Source organism: Vidua chalybeata, chromosome 5, assembly GCF_026979565.1.
Source record: "Vidua chalybeata isolate OUT-0048 chromosome 5, bVidCha1 merged haplotype, whole genome shotgun sequence".
Taxonomy (NCBI): Eukaryota; Metazoa; Chordata; class Aves; order Passeriformes; family Viduidae; genus Vidua; species Vidua chalybeata.
Window position 1 is genome coordinate 41,006,742 of NC_071534.1, and position 16,924 is coordinate 41,023,665.

At 37.6% G+C, this 16,924-nt stretch overlaps 2 long non-coding RNA genes across 2 annotated transcripts; one reads left to right on the forward strand and one right to left on the reverse strand.

Moving 5' to 3' along the window:
• Window positions 1-8,429: 8,429 nt before the first annotated feature.
• On the reverse strand, window positions 8,430-9,133 carry LOC128788281 (uncharacterized). The gene is made up of 2 exons (XR_008431014.1): window positions 8,755-9,133; window positions 8,430-8,551 (listed from the first exon to the last, which is right to left on the reverse strand). It is a non-coding gene; the product is annotated as an uncharacterized LOC128788281 (long non-coding RNA).
• A 126-nt stretch (window positions 9,134-9,259) lies between these two features.
• LOC128788280 (uncharacterized) lies at window positions 9,260-13,622 on the forward strand. Its single transcript, XR_008431013.1, has 3 exons — window positions 9,260-9,361; window positions 12,224-12,279; window positions 13,331-13,622. It is a non-coding gene; the product is annotated as an uncharacterized LOC128788280 (long non-coding RNA).
• Window positions 13,623-16,924: the final 3,302 nt, after the last annotated feature.

The following is a 16,924-nucleotide window of genomic DNA, read 5'->3' on the forward strand; positions in this document are numbered from 1 at the left end:
TTAATTCATTACATTTCAAAAGCTGTACTGACAAACCCACATGGACATTTTTAAACGGCAATGAATAACGAAAACATTTTATTAGTATTTCATTGAGTCATGTGCTATACTTTTTAGTTATGAAAACTTCTTTTCCAACAGTGAATGTTTGGAAAGTGTCTTGACCAGATGTACAGCTAATGACTGTCAAAGCAGACTCATTCCAAAGTATTTTGCTACAGAGTATTTTTTACTTAGGTTGAAAGTGGTATGGCACAAGCACCTGATGGCCAATCTGTTTGATATACCAGAGATGTTATATGGGGAATAAACTTCCAGCTAATGGGGATGCTGCTACATGGTTTCAGGGGCCAGAAATATTATTGAAAAATAAGAATTCACCAGCATAATGAATGGTGGAAAAAAATATCTTATAAATTGCTGAACTGAGAACGTATCTTATCTATTTCACTAAATCCATGTGACATGAAGGCAGAGCAGTGTTTCAATTGAACTTACACTAAATCACACCAGCTTGCAGTGGAAATAGGAATGGCTCTATCTGCAAGAGAATTAGTTTTATAGATACGTTTTAATTATTCATTACATGATATGTCTATTCATGTGCAGCTCTTATTTTCAAATAACAGAGAGTTCAAAGGGTTCAAAGGTCAAATATATATTAGCGACTAAAGCATAAAAATATTATGAAGCTATTCTAATAATCTTCAAACTAAACACTACGAAATCAGGAAATCCAGAACTGGAGTCAGATTAAACAGAAATCATGGCAGAAACCAATTTTCATTTTTCCCTGGAACAGGACCACACAACATCTACAAGGGTATGAAATAATTATAGGGCTGTGATTAATGAGTAGTAATGCTTCTATATCCAGATCAGGCTAAACAGCTTTTTAAAGAAAAAAAAAAAAAAATCTGTCTTCATTAGAAGACAGAGATAAAATTAAGCTTCTAAACAGAATTTAGCAAGAAACTTTATTTTTTCATAATGGTTTTGTAAAACATCTTTTAATTTGTAGATAGTAGGACCATTATTATCCAGTTCAATGGGTGCTTGGATATCTAGTTTACCTCCTGTCACCTGAATTTAGATGTCATAATCTACAGCTGCATCCTATACATAAGGTACAGCTATGGACATACAGCTCTGTTAGAATGGAGCAATTCTCTTCAGTCATGTGTGCCTCTGCATTTACTCTATGGGGATCAAAGGTAACAGGCTTAAATTAAGAAGCTAATTTTTCATCTGCTAAGCTTAGATGAGATAGGAGCCACCTAAGGTTCAGAGAAGTACTTCCCAAGCATTTTTAATTAATGGTGATCAGATTCTCATTACAACCAGAGGACTGTCCCTTAATTGTGTCCTCAGAAGAAAACCCATGCAGAAAGTGAATGAAGTCACACTAGAGTTTTGGACTAGGTTATTGATGAAGTTTGTTTCTATGAGAAACTTTTATATTATTAATTGCAATCATCTATGAGGTTTTATTCTTAAAATATTCCTGTAGGTTTGTGATATGGCAAGATGTAAGAGGTGTACAGTGTTAAAACCTGTAGGATTCTTGAACGTTAATTGATGAAATGTATTATTAAATCAATCCACAGCATCAAAACAAAGTAAATAATCAGATTAGAAATTATTGAAAATATTTTTTAAAATGCAAATTTAGCCTGTGTTTATTTACTGCCAGGTTTTTGTTCTTTGCACTGAAGCATTTGATCCTGCTGACTTCCTGGAGCCTGGCATCTGTTCTCATTTGGCAAACTGATGAGTCATACACCAGTAGGTTTTGGTTTTGATCCAGGCCCAGGTGAACTGAACCTCTGTAATCATTTATTTAATGTCATCCTTGCTGACAGCACCTTCTAGTAACATAGTCTTTCTCTTTATTCCTATTATTTTCTGTTGCTGCTTTCTATTTAATCATCAAAGCTAAGATTCATCACAGTTGGCTCTAGAGAGCACATTTTACTGAAGTCAAGAGTTTAAGGTGAAGCAGAATTAAATGGTTGGGCAGAGAAGCTGTGAAACTGCCCTTTGATTATTAGGATGTGGGAAAGAGAAGAAATGAAATAGAATGTGTTAGGAAGAGGTGGCTAACTTGGGTTTAGTAATGTTGACATAAACTGTGCTTATACAAAGTTATTTTGCCTATAATATTGCTAAAATTTCCTTCTTTTGGATAAATATTGACATTAAATTACATATACCCCTTTCAGCAATACAAGATGCAGTTATTTTTAGTGTAAAATGAGATCTTTAGAATATACTCAGTTTCAAAAGTGAGAATGTGCAAGAACTGGTTTGGTAAAGCCCTGTTTTTAGCAAAATAAGAATATAAAGAAGAAAAAACAGTAATGAAATTATAGATCAAAAATACTCAAAATAGCTCAGTTGAATTGTTTTTGAAGATTCTTCTGCTTATTTGTAGTTTTAGTAGCTTAGCTGATCACAGCAAAGGAAATATACTCCCCTGGCTTAAAAACCTTGGCTGAAGAGTTGCTTAAATGAAAAAGCTGGTTTTGCTTACCTTCTCTCAAGTAAGTCTCCACAACAAGTGCTCCAGGAAAAATCTCATATAATTTACTGATGGGAGGTGGAATCCTCTCTCCTTATATCAAGCAGACTCCCCTTCCTAAACTTAAACAGCTGGGGTTCTGATTCCCATTAAAAGAAGGGAAAGAAGCACAAAGGTTGAAATAGAAATGTGGTTGGTTTTAGCTAGTAGTGGCCTATGGTGTTACATGTGTTTCCTATTTGAAATACAGGAAGTGAGAGAGGTTCCTTGGGAATGACTACAGACTAGTTTATCTTGAAGAAAAGGAAATTAAATTTATTCTCGAATGCCTAGAGTTTTTCCTCTAGTAAGTTACTCCTTTAATGTTTTAAGTTTTCATATAGTGTTTTCTAAATTTGGACTAAGAAGTAACATAGAGGTTCTAGGTTATTCTTCCTTAAAGCTAATCACTGCTCCATTTTAATGATAAACTGATATTCAAGAAATAATTCACTCTTACACAGCTAAACTTATTTCTAGTAAGTGTTATTTGGGAGCTGCAAGCTAAAGTAGTTTCTTTACATTTTGAACCTAAGCAGCATAGTCTGTAGATTGGAACTTCCTTAGAGTCTCAATACTGACTTGAGAGAAAGAGCTTTATAATGAATTTTATTCTTCTTTATTCTCACACTATTAGGTGTAATTAATTTTACTTTTAAATGTGTACACAGAAATTAAGTCTCTCTGAGAGCAGAAGAAAACCTGTAAACATGAAAGGCATTTTGACAGTTTTCTAGTACTTTCCTATCTCTTCCGTTTTTATTTTATGCTTCCTTGGATTACCAAGATGAAACAGAAGAGATTTAAAATAAATTAAAACTTCATTTTGCATGCAAACAGTGAGCTCATTACCATGGGCAAATACCAGCCTTGTTTGCTTTGAGGAGTCTCTGTTACTATGACTTTGAGGAGTAGCTCCTTGATGGCCCTCAGAGCATTGTGCATGCCACTTTTCATTCAGCATAGGGCTTCAAGACACAGGCTCTTTTTTTTATTCATTTTCTGGGTATTCAGGACTGTTTTGCTCTTATTCCAAGCAGACTTTACTTAGTATTGATATCCTGTTGGTACTGTGATGTGGCCATTAAATACATTTAAGCTGAGATGATAAGTGCAAGCCCAGAAGAGGCAAAAGGACCACAGAAGAGCACGGGATGGCCTTTGGGAGGCTCATTGTACTTTTGTTCACATAGCAAGTATCTACAACCTCTGATGGCAGACCAACAGGGAATTTTGGGAACTTCAGCTGTCAGATTTGGTAGTCATTCAAGCAGTGTAGACAAAAGGGATTTGAACAGGTCCTTTCAAATGGTCATTTTTATTCAATGCAAACTTAAATTATTTCTCCCTTTAACTTGCTTACTCTGAGGTATGTATACTACCTCTCTTTAATGAGCAGTGATTTCATTCATCAAATAACTTCCAACAATCATCTTTTCTCACCAATTAAATATTTCTTTGACTTATTTTGGTTTTATTAATCAGCCAGCATTTTATTTGAGCTGTATTTTAAATGCTTAATTTTTTTTGCATGCTTTCCCTCTTTCTTGAAAAAAAATCCTTCATCCATGCATTTGAACTGAATAGCAGTATTTTTGGTGCATTAATATCAGAAGCAACTTAGGAACTGCTACAGACTGTTGGCAAAATTGAGACAGCCTCAGGAATTTAGTAGCTGCTGTGACACACAGACAAGAGACACAAAGTACTGGAGGCTGAATCCTGTAGTCTTCTGAGGACCTTCCATCAAGCGACAATTAGACAGTTCTTGATCAGCGATTTACAGATCTCCATGCAGAGAAATGCAATGGAAAGCTGTGCCTTGGATCACTTTTTCAATTGGCACATACATATAGTTTTCTTACTAGGTGTACTTTGTGAAGAAATTTTAAAATGCGTCATTAACAACTGAGGAAAGCAACGTGATTACCAAAGTAACAGTCACCTGTGCAAAGGACTATTATTTAGTGAAAGGAAAAGTGTGGCAGTACCCGCTACGATCTCAAGCAGTCGAAAAGCCCCAACTAGCGCTGCCTTTGTGAGACCATAGCTGCCACATGAACAGGTGCTCTAGGGTTATGGTGTTTGCCTCCCTGATAGTGCTGAGCGCTGCGGCATGGGTAACGCAGCTTTGGTAACTTCATGCTGAGAGGAAGCGAAGGGACGAGAGAAGGACACTTTGCTTGCTGGCCTGAGAACGTTTATTCCCCCATGCATGGACGGAGCGAATCGCCCTCAGCGCAATGCAAGGCAAAATGGTGACGGGACAAAAGAAAGCACTAGATTAAGTAGGGGGCGGGCAGACAGGGGTGGAAACCTGCCTCGTCCAATAGGGACAGACAACAGGGGAGTGGCACGGATTATAACAACCTATGGGAACATAACAGAGGTGGGTACAGTGTTCTGGGACAAATAGCATTGCAAAAGTGGGGTGATTGATGCAGAACTTTCATGAAGACAACCCCTGACTTACAGAACCTTGTAAGGAGAAAGCTGTGTAAGGTGAGAAGATTGACATGCCTGAATGACAAGAGCTCCTGCGGCAAACAACTTGGAGCAAACCATTGTGAGGGAAAATAGGGGTACAGAGAACTAACTTAACTAACATTCATAAAATCCCTGACTAAACCAACCCAACATACAACAGAAAAGGGACAATTTCCCTTTGAAAAAGAAAAAAAAAAAAAAATCTTAGTACTATTCCCATCACACCAAAGTGGAAATATGGCTTGGGAAAAGCTTATACTGCTAGAGTTCAAGCATTTTAAGGCCCTTCTCTGGATGCCTTATAGCTTATCTTTCAGGTGTTAGGAGGTTAAGTTCTCCAACCTCATCTGCTGTGAAAATTACTTAATTCCAACAAAAACTGTTGATAATGGATAAAACTAAATAAATGTTAAAACCAGCTCAAACACAAATATAGAGAAGGATAAATCATATTTTGCACTGCTTCAGGAACAATGCATAATTCTAGCTCACACGCAAATCCTACCCTCTTCATCACATGGACATCTCTAAATGGTGTTTAGTGATGTACAGAGTTAAGAGAAAATAAATTATATTCTGTTTATCAGAGAAGCATGAGGCTCCAGGAGGCTATGCCAAATGGGTTGTTTGTCCATTTAGAATTTTTATAAGGATTTGGCTTTAAATATCTTTTAAAAATGATCTTGGAAGAAAAGGACTTTTCTGTGTTATCACTAGTTATTCACATATGTATTTAAAAGTAAAAGTATTTCCTCTCATGGAAGATATTTTAGAAGACATCGTAACATTTCTCATGGCCCTACTGTCAGGGAGCATTTGATGTGGAAATGTGTGTACTCACTCTTCATCTGGTTAGGACTGAGAGGACTGAGGTTATCATTTTTCTGAGAATATTTTATTTCTTTTTTTTTTTTTTTCATTCCTTTTTTTTGCCCCTGAAATTTCTTTTAGGCAGCATTGAAATGTTGTAAATTTGAATTTTAAAGTAATAATGGCCATACTTAATGAAACACTACTTATTATGTTTTGTACTTATTGTTTCTTGCTATATGCAACCCAAGGAGGGAGGAAGGACAGAATTCAATTTGAGATGAAGACTGCTAACTGTAGGTGTCTGTGTTGTGTAAACTTCCTTTCTAGTCAACAATCAATACAGGCAGTGGAACCTAGGGGTTTATTCATCTGGCTAGCTAATAGACATCAACTTTTACGTTGAGTTTGATCACATTCTTTAAGCTCTGCTGTCTCTAATGACTAAATATCTAGCAACTACCATGGCAATTGAAAGCAGTTAGCTCGCCTATAGACATGAAAATTTAAGTATCTTATTTGGTGACTCTTCCCTCCCCATTGTTTGTTTTAGTTCTTTCTTATGCTGATATCCATCTGCAGATCACTCTTTAAGATAATGACTGTTGTCCTTCATTCAGGACCTATAGAGACTGAGTAATCCACTTAAATCCAGTTCCCTGAAACAGTCTAATTGAAGTTTTCGGATGGAATTTGACGTTCAGAGAGTCAAATAATCATATTTTCCAGCTATCCACAGCATTCATGACCTAATGACTTACAGATACTCATACACTGGCAGTTTCTGAAAGCAGTACAGACAGGGAAGCACTCAAATAATTCAAAATCTGTCAGCCTTTGCTGTTTTTTGGATGGACTCTGACTTTGTAGCACTTAGTTTGTAACCTTATCTCATCCACCACTGTCTCTTCATGTGTCTCCTTTATAGCTTATTTATGTAAAATACTCCCTGTGGTGCTATCTTTGGATTACTAAGCCTGTTGCTCATGAGATTTGCGTCACATTTTCAGTTTAAGTTCAGAAAGCATCTAAAGGTGTTTAATTTACCCCTGTTTAGGACATCTTTAGATTCTCATGTTTAATCAATATTTAAGTGCTGTTGAAAGGACGATGAGATGTGTGCATAAAATTTTATTTGTGAGGTCCACAGATGATGGCATAAATTGACTTTAAAGTTACTTGGAGTGAAGGAGGGAGGAAGGAATCCATATGAATGAGAGAAAAAACAGGGAAAGTAAAATTAAATAAGGAAGAGTGAAGGCAGAAATCTTTTTCCTTGGTGGTTAGCTGGTAAATTAAATGGCAGAGTCCCCAGAAAAGCATAGTCCTCTCTTGCATATCTTTTCCAGTGCAATGGTATAGCAGGAAGTGATAAACAGGATGAGTTTTCCTGACATGCCTTTTTTCCCTGTATGGTTTTCCTCAGGACACAGAAAAATTTGCTGGTTTTTTTTGATCCTTTTGGCTCTTTTCTGGGAAGGGTTTCTAGTTCTTCAAGTGAATTACAAGTAAATATGACCCAATGCACATTCTTCCTGTCAAACCTGGCAAAGTTACAGGCCAAATAAATTGTGCAGAGAAAATGTTTGTAGAGTAGAATTTTTTTTAGTTAACCAGAGAAGGCTCCTCTAACAAACTATCATCAATATTTTATTAGTTTTTTATATTATAAAGAAGAAAAAAATTACCAGCCTTTAATTAAGGTTCCATCATTTCTGTTGCATTCTGTTGCATTTTTAATTTTTAAATTTTGCTGTAGAGTATCATATTTGCACATTAATAATTGAATTTCTTTTTACTGTTACACCAGATAATTTCTCTGTTGATTCCAGCACTTAACCAAAAGAATAATGTATTTTCATCTTTAATTGGCAAAGTGCCTCAGGTGAAATTTTTCCAGTTTAGCTTTACTTGTGTTAAATACCAGCTCCCACTACAATGTGAATCCCATTGCTAAAAAGACAGATAGATAGACAGTGCCTACTCCTTGCATAAAGCAGATGAACAAGTCTTTTACAGCATACATCCTTTATTTATTAATAGGCTAAAGTGACCGAGCAGTTCCAATAGCGTCATTGTCTGGATACAGAGTCAGGCTAATCTGATGAGTACATGTTCAGCCAGGTATTATTCTTGACTTGCTGTCAAAACAGCTAGATAATCCTTCTGACAAAACAAAGGATATCTTACTAGGAGGTGTAACGTGCCTCAATATAATATGAATAGACACCATATGGATGTGCTCTCTCCTGCTGATTACTAGGGTATAAAAGAGCTTGGGCTTGACTTTTGGCCTTTGGATGTTGTAATGATTTTACCCTAGACAACAACTAAGCCCCACACAGCCACTTGCCATTTGCTTACTTTGCTCTTGTGGGATAGGGGTGAGAAAATTCATAAGTTGAGAGGACAGTTTGATAGGTAAAGCAAAAGCTGCACACACAAGCAAAAGCAAAACAAGGAATTAATTCACCGCTTCCCATGGGCAGGCATGTGTTCAACAATCACCAGGAGACTAGGGCTCCATCTTGTGTGATGGCCAGTTGGTAGAAAAACACCATCACTTCCCCACTTTCTCCCTCTTCCCTTCAGCTTTATATACATGATACCAGCATGACACCATTTGGTCAGGAATATCTCTTGGGTCACTTGGAGTCAGCAGTATTGCCTTCCAGCCTCTTGTGCACTCTCAGCCTATAATGGGGTAGGGTGAGAGACAGGAAAGGCCTTGACTCTGTGTCAGCACTGCCCAGGAGTAGCAAAAACATTCCTGTGTTACCAACACTGTTCTCAGCACAAACCCAGAACATAGCCCCATACAAGATACTACTGATAAATTTAGCCCTATCTTAGTCAAAACCAGTACAGATGGTCAAGGCTAGGTGAAATTGACTTACACTTTAAAACCACATTGAACCTCAGTCCATTATTAAGTGTGGCATTGCATTCTTTTTTCCCAGTCCCGAGTGGCTCAGGGAGCCCGGCTAGGCTCAGCGTATCACACGGGAGTCTGGGGCTGCCGCTGGTTTGGAGGCTCTAGCGCTGAGCCTCCGCGTGGGCTGCCACGTTGTGTAACTGACACTGGGAGGAGGTAAAGAGGCGAAGGAAGGCACACCCTGCCCTGCGGTTGGCTGGAGAACTTTTATTGCTGCGTGGTGGCTGCAGTGGAGAGCAGCATCCGTTGCCGGTGCCCGCGTGGACAAGATGGCGGCAGAACAAAGGGGCGCATGGAATTTTATAGGGGGCGGGGAGGCAGGGGCGGAAGCCCCCTCGCCCAATGGGGACAGGCAATGGGAGGATGACACGGCCCACGGCAACCAAAGGGAACAAGATAGGGGTGTGTACAGGGTTCTGTGACAAATGGGAATGCAGGGATGGGGTAACAGACACAGAACTCTCAGGAACGGACAGGGGGGTGGCCACAAGACTGACATGGGGATGCTCCAATAATAAGTGACCCGGAGCGGACCACTGCGCAGGGGAAATGGGGGTACACAGAACCAGGTAACTGACATTTATCAGAACACCTAATCTGAACCCAATCCGGGATGCAACAATTAAGTGCTTTGCCCTGCTGGAATCAACAGTAAAGTTAGGAATTCTCCCCTACTCTGTTCAGGTCTCTTTATATGCAAATATTCACTTTAAGTATAAAATTTTTCAATTCTAAAACAAAAATAAGATTTTTTTTTTTTTTAAGAATTACAGGATAAGCTGAGTTGGAAGGGACCTTAAAGGATCATTGAGTCCAATTCCTTGTCCTGCACAGAATCATGCCCAAAGTCACACCGTGTGCCCAAGAGTATTGTCCAAATGCTTCTTGAACTCTTGCCAGGCTGGTGCTGTGACCACTTCCCTGGGAGCCTCTTCCAGTGCCCAACCACCCCCTGGGTCAAGAGCCTTTTTCTAATATCTTACCTATGGCAGCAGCTCTCTGGCCACAGAGAGCAGGCACAGACTTTCCCAGGCATTTTCCTGGGGAAGGTTGTGAGAAAATCAGAGAAAAGAATGAGAAACAATTCTTATCTTCACTTGTTGCACCTGTTGTTGTGCACATGTGGAATGTGTTATGGAGATTTGTTTACCAAAGGGTGATTTCTTAATTGGACACTGGATGGTGTTTGGATGGATTGACCAATTAGGTCAAAGCTGTATCGGACTGGCTGTAAGGGTTACTGAATTTCTTACGCATTTTAGTATAATATAGTATAGGATAATAATAAAGCAATTGATCAGCCTTCTGCAATCATGGAGCCAATGTTAATTATTACCTGGCTAGGGGCCTGTGGCGACACTTACCTACACCTTCCCTGACACAACTTCAGGCCATTCCCTCAGATCCTGTCACTGGTCACCACAGAGCAGAGATCAGTGCCTGCCTCTCTTCCCCTCACAAGGAAGTTGCAGATTGCAATGAAGTCTATCTATCTGCTATCTTTGCTGCCCTCCCCTCTAATAGCTTAATGTGGCACCCAAAACTGCCCCAGCACTCGAGGTGAGGCTGCCCCAGTGCAGAGCAGAGCAGGACAATCCCCTCCCTTGCCCAGCTGGTGATGCTGTGCCTGATGAACCCCAGGACAGGGCTGGCCCTCCTGGCTACCAGGGCACTGCTGACTCATCCAACTTGCCATCAACCAGGACACTAGGTCCCTTTCCACAGCTCAGCTTTCCAGCTTCTCATTCCCCAGTTTGTCCATACACTCAAAGCTGCCCTACCCCAGGTGCAGAATCCAGCACTTTCTCTTGTTGGACTTCATACAGTTGCTGATTGCCCAGCCCTCTCATTTGTTGAGGTCTCTCTGCAGGGACTCCCTGCCTTCCAGGGAGTTAACAGCTCCTCCCAGTTTTGTATTGTCTGTGAACTTGCTTTGTATCTCTTCCAGTCCATTAAATCGACATTAAATTCAATATTTGAAAAGAAGCCAACTTGCAAACTCAAAAGAGAAAAAAGCATTTACCATATCTATTAACTACATTTAGATAAATACACTTGAAGCTTGAGTAGTAAAGACATGGGATTTGTGGTAAATCATACTTTGTATATTTAATGAGGTGATCATTCAAAAAAAACTAAATAGAAATTTAAACACATAAGTCTTCCTACATTTATGTGCAAAACCAGCCCTGCATTTTCAGTATGCATAAATTTTTATGTATCTACAACTGTGAAAGAGCATTTAAAATACATTTTTTGATTTAATGTGCATGCTTTTACGTTGCAAAGCATATTTTAATTTGAGCATCAAATACGGTCTTCATGAAAACTTATTGAAGTTTCATATATATAGTTGACCTGACAGAGCTGTTCTATTTAATTGGCAGAGAAGAAAATACACTCTGCAGACTATAAATAAATAAAACTAGATTTCTAGAGAATAACATTATTGGCAGGTTGGTAAAGGGATTAATAGAATTCCACAAAGGAAGTTCTCTTTTATCAACTGATAAGTAGATGCCTGTGGCAGATTGTTTACCCTGCCAAAAGGCTTTGTCTTCTATGTTTGTAAGGGAGATGACATATTTCTCACTTTTCTCATTTGATGATTTGTGTGTTGTTTGAAACCAAAGGATCACAAAATTTCTAATATTCAAATTTCAGAAAAGACTGGTATTTTATAGTGAAAGATTAACATACTCTAGAAAAAATGCTAGAGATGGAGAAATAATTCCTTCCTCAACACTTCTGTATGTACACTTCAGGATCCTCAACACTTCTGTATGCACACTTAGATCTGTAAAAGCACCTTCAGGAATTCTAGGTAATGCTTTCTGATCTAAGTCCAGTAATTTTTTTTCTCACTGGCTCCACTCTAAGTCATGGTAATGACAATACTTTATTTTTACTTGATCAAATAAAGAAGAATTCTTGCTCTTCAGAGATGTCCCAAAAATGTGGTTTTTTGAAAAACAGTTCCAGAGTTTTGCTTTTATTGTATCAATTTTTTTCAGTGGTTGACTTGGTTGTCTGCAAATGCCTCCTCCTTTTGGCATATCCTAGGTGGAAGCCACATTACTATTTCAAAACTAAGTCCAGAAGGATGAGTGTGTCCTTGTACCTCCTAGAATATTGCAAAAACTTTAAGACACTAACCTAATTAGCAAGTGATTCTCTGAGACTTCTGGGTACATCCAGTGAAGTAGAAGCCAGCAAAAGCAAGAAAGTTTCCATTTTTCACACAGATGAGTGCCCAAAAGTGTGATATTATGCTGTGAAGGGGTTCCACATTTATTGGGCTTTGTTCTTTTAAATTATTATTGTTTTTATTTTTGGATGGTTCCCGATGGAAATCACAGATGCTGCTGCTTGACATAAGAAATGCCTATAGAACAAAGTTGGACTGATTTTTTTTTTTTTTTTTTTGGTAGATGAAGTCAAAGCACATTACTTTCCAGCTTCAGCAAACTACCACAGTAGAACTCAGGTGATGTCATCCACTGTGAATTATTCAAAGGCCCCCCACTATGCTCAGTTTAGAAGACAAAAATACTCTCTTTCACCCAAATTCAAAGCTCCTTTTATTTGTATAGCACCTATCATGTTTTGTCTTTTGGAAGTTTATATGTTGCAAAAGAAGCAGAAAAGTGCTGAGAACAGTAGACATGACATTTGGAGATGTATATGTGTGTATGTGTGTGTGTATGTGTACATTTCATGTACTACACAAAATAGTTTATTCAAAGGGGTTCCGTCTGAAAGTTTTAAAATTTTTTCTTCAACTAGCATAGATGGTCTAATAATATTATTTCTCCTTATAAACATTCCCTTCCTTGTTGAAATACACTTGTACACAATTCATATTATTAAATTATTGACCCATATATATAACGGAGTACAATAGTTATTGTATGTAATTTAGCATTAGTTTTCAAGACAAGATTCAGTCTCTCCAATTTTCTTGTTAAATAAAACCTTACCCCATAAATCTTCCCTGTCATATTTCCATATTTTACTTTTTTCCTTGTTTATAAGTTATTTATTAAAAAAGCCTATTCAAACCCTTTATTAAAGATAAGTGCAATAATCTACATTATCTCTGCATTTATTCTGCAAATTTTCCCAATAACTGTTCAGCTCTGCACAGACTAAAATACCACTTAATGTGAATATGAACAGCGGAATTTGGAATCTTAATGGCTCATCAAAGTCCTAGTTTTATTAGGATTTGTTACTATCAGTACTGAGAAAGAAAAAGGAGAGAGTTGTTTCAGTTCATCCACTAGTCAAGAAAACGAATGGTCCTTCATTTGACATCTCCAATGCCATTGTTTATGATGCAGGCTGAAATGAATGTAATTTGCATTTATATAATCTGTCCTTTTATCTTTCCAAAATGTACATACTTATGCAGTACACATGATTTGCACTGTTTCCTTACAGAATAATGATATCATATATTTCATATATATGTTGATCACATGTATTTCTTTGAGTCTTCTTGTCTCTGGATCTCTCTTTTCTTGTATTTTTTTTAGATCTCGACTGACAATTTGACCTTGGTGCCTGCTGTTTTTCTGAACACAACAATTTCCAAAATATCCTGTCCTATAAGCTTTCCAACCAACTTCACTATGTAGGTGGCCCTATCAGAGCTGTGGGATGGGAGTACAGCTCTCCTAAAGCTCTGTGATATGCTGGTTTTTGTTGCCCCACAAACATCAAGAGATGTAAAGCAGTCAGCTGATATGCAGAGAAAGAATATTTGGAAAAATTGCTAAAGTTAATATTTACTGAAATGGGGATCTAATAAAAATAATAAAAAACTCAGCAAAATCTTTAAAAACTTGTTTCTGAAATGTAGCAAGTCCTGTGAAGGGAACATAAGATGAAATCTTAAATACTAATTGAATCCATACTTTACTTGAGTACAATTTACAGTCACACACAGGGAAAACTTGCAACTTCTCTTGACAACCCACACTTTCTAGCAACCTTCTCTATCACTTTTGAAAGAGATTTTCTCTTCCCAGAAGAACCACTGTATGAATATATTATTTCTGAGTGTTCATTTTCACACAACATGTAATACTCCTTTATAAAAGGGTAGTAGTGCTGTGTGACTTAAAGCATCAAGCAAGACAAATATCTGTAGAATTTTAGTGCAGTTTATTTTCATTCCTTTCTTCTCAGAACTGACTTAAGATTTTTTAGTTTTGTACTTTTAATTCTGGCAAACATTATACCAGATCACGATTTTAAGCAGCTGAAAGCAGAACATATTTTATCCAATACATTCTAAATTATGCTGGGATAGCTTAAGGCATTTTAATCTAAAGTCAGCATGCATAACCTATCTCTGTTTGTTGTGCTTTCTAATTCTATAATTTACTTTTCAATTAATTTAATTATTTTTTTTTTCTTCAGCCTTTCCATAAAGGTATGCTTTTATTTGTTGTTGCTTTATCTGAACCTATTTACTTGTGGATTCAGTATACTGGGATTTACGTTCATCTTTTGTTTTCTCACTGCATTAATTTTCCACAAAGCCTACATTATTTTCCAGCCTTTCCAAAGCTGAGTTTTTGGAGATATTCAGGTAACCTAAACAGATGCTGTACTAGTCCCAGCCTTTTCAGAGCCAGTGACAGCAACTGGCATTCTGACTTCCTAGAAGTAAGACAACAAAAAGTCTCCTATGTTGCGATATTTAATTGAGGTCTGTTTGGTAAAGCTGAGAGCTAGAGATGGCTGTTCCATTGGACTAATGCACACATTCTGCTAGGGCACTAAGTTAAAAAGCTACTTCCTGAGCAAAGATGGACAGTGATCCCCTTCCCTTCCCTTCCCTTCCCTTCCCTTCCCTTCCCTTCCCTTCCCTTCCCTTCCCTTCCCTTCCCTTCCCTTCCCTTCCCTTCCCTTCCCTTCCCTTCCCTTCCCTTCCCTTCCCTTCCCTTCCCTTCCCTTCCCTTCCCTTCCCTTCCCTTCCCTTCCCTTCCCTTCCCTTCCCTTCCCTTCCCTTCCCTTCCCTTCCCTTCCCTTCCCTTCCCTTCCCTTCCCTTCCCTTCCTTCCCTTCCCTTCCCTTCCCTGCCCTGCCCTGCCCTGCCCTGCCCTGCCCTGCCCTGCCCTGCCCTTTCCTTTTCCTTTTCCTTTTCCTTTTCCTTTTCCTTTTCCTTTTCCTTTTCCTTTTCCTTTTCCTTTTCCTTTTCCTTTTCCTTTTCCTTTTCCTTTTCCTTTTCCTTTTCCTTTTCCTTTCCTTTTCCTTTTCCTTTCTCTTTTCTCTTTTCTCTTTTCTCTTTTCTCTTTTCTCTTTTTTTCTTCTTTTTCTTCTTTTTCTTCTTTTTCTTCTTTTTCTTCTTTTTCTTCTTTTTCTTCTTTTTCTTCTTTTTCTTCTTTTTTCTTCTTTTTCTTCTTTTTTCTTTTTTCTTTTTTTCTTTTTTCTTTTTTCTTTTTTCTTTCTTTTCTTGCCCTGTCTAGTTTCAGAGATGAGATGGTCGATGCAACTGATCTGCTGCAGGAGTTGAGCCTGCATTATCAAGCCAACATTATTATAACATTATTAATTCAGCTTTATAAATAGGAAATTCCTTCAAATGCATTAATATGAAGAATGAAAAGCTAAAATTATTTTGTTTTGTGAATAGAATAGCTTGGCATCACCACACATTTGGCTGTATTCCTTTTTCCAAGAGTTTTAGCTGGCATCCTGGACTGTACATCAGTGTACTTTATTAATGCAACCAGATTTAAGTGATCTTGTCTCATTCATTATAATCAAAGGGTTCTGGTAGTATTGTCTGCCAAACCATGAAAAACATCAGAGATACTGACAAAAGTGAACCTGGAGAGTTATTTCTGATATGTAGCCAATACAACATCATAATATATGTCAAAAATCCAGCATGGTGTGATACATCTTCAGGTTATTATGAAATAGCTGTGACCAACAAGGAGATGCTACAGCTTAGTTTACTAGGTACAAAGCCTTTGTTACTCATAAACAAATATATAATCATATTCCTGGTTTTCCAGACCAGTTGATCAAACATATATATATATATAAAATGATAGCTATTTTTATTCCTTAGTCTGAAAGAGGTTAATAATTTTAACATGTTTTAAAACCCTAAAATAATAGGTTAATTGTTACCAGAGCCCTCTAACCATTCTCTGGATGATACTACAACATATCTGCCTGCTGCAGTGCTCCTGAGAAAGAGCTTCCCTGGCAAGACAGAGGCAGTGACTAAGTTTGTTCTAACTTGTCTGAACTTTACATTGTGGAAGAATGCAGCTGCACACCCATTATGTCAGGATAAATATAGCCTGTCAGATGAGAGCAAAGACGCATCAAGGGTCATTCTGTGCAAATTTTGAAGAAATATGTCCATATAAAATGTGTAAGTAATCGGAAAATCTCAATTTTATAAATTTGAAAGCACCAGGCCTCAGATTGATTTTCTCCAGTAAGGCACTGAATGTTTGACACCCATGATCTGTATAGTCTGAAAATAATACAGGGAAATATCTTTGTGTATGCTGAGATAGTCTGAACTTGTATCAGGTAACAGTTCTGTGGGTCAGTTTCTCAAGGCAGTCTACAGACTGAGGTGAACTGCTTCTGTCATGGACCTCATATTTGAAGCTTTAGCCATCACCTAGTTAATGCATAATCTCTTCATAGTGCAATATAATTGCTATTAATAATATACTCTGGATATGAACTTGTATATGAACTTGTATATTGTCAAAAACTTATTAAGCAAAAACTTAATAGGTTGACACCACTGGAATACAGAAAATCTGGGGTTTTTTTTACTAGGAATTTTTAAAAGTGTGTTGATCAGTGGTTAAGCCAATGTGTAAATCAGCAAGGGATATTAGTGACAGTAGCAATTCTTTTTGCAAGAAATGTCATATATATCAACCTGAGCACAAAAATATCACTGTATCTCTCATAAAAATGTGTGTGGAATAATTCAGAACAGGCAGAATTTCAATCTGCTGAACCTGGTACACTATTGAATTAACTTTTCATCTGGGAATTACAGTTGGATATAGTGTTATTCATTATAGCTAGGCTGTCTCTAGCATTATTTCACATGTATTGCTTGGTATGTATAAGATGTTC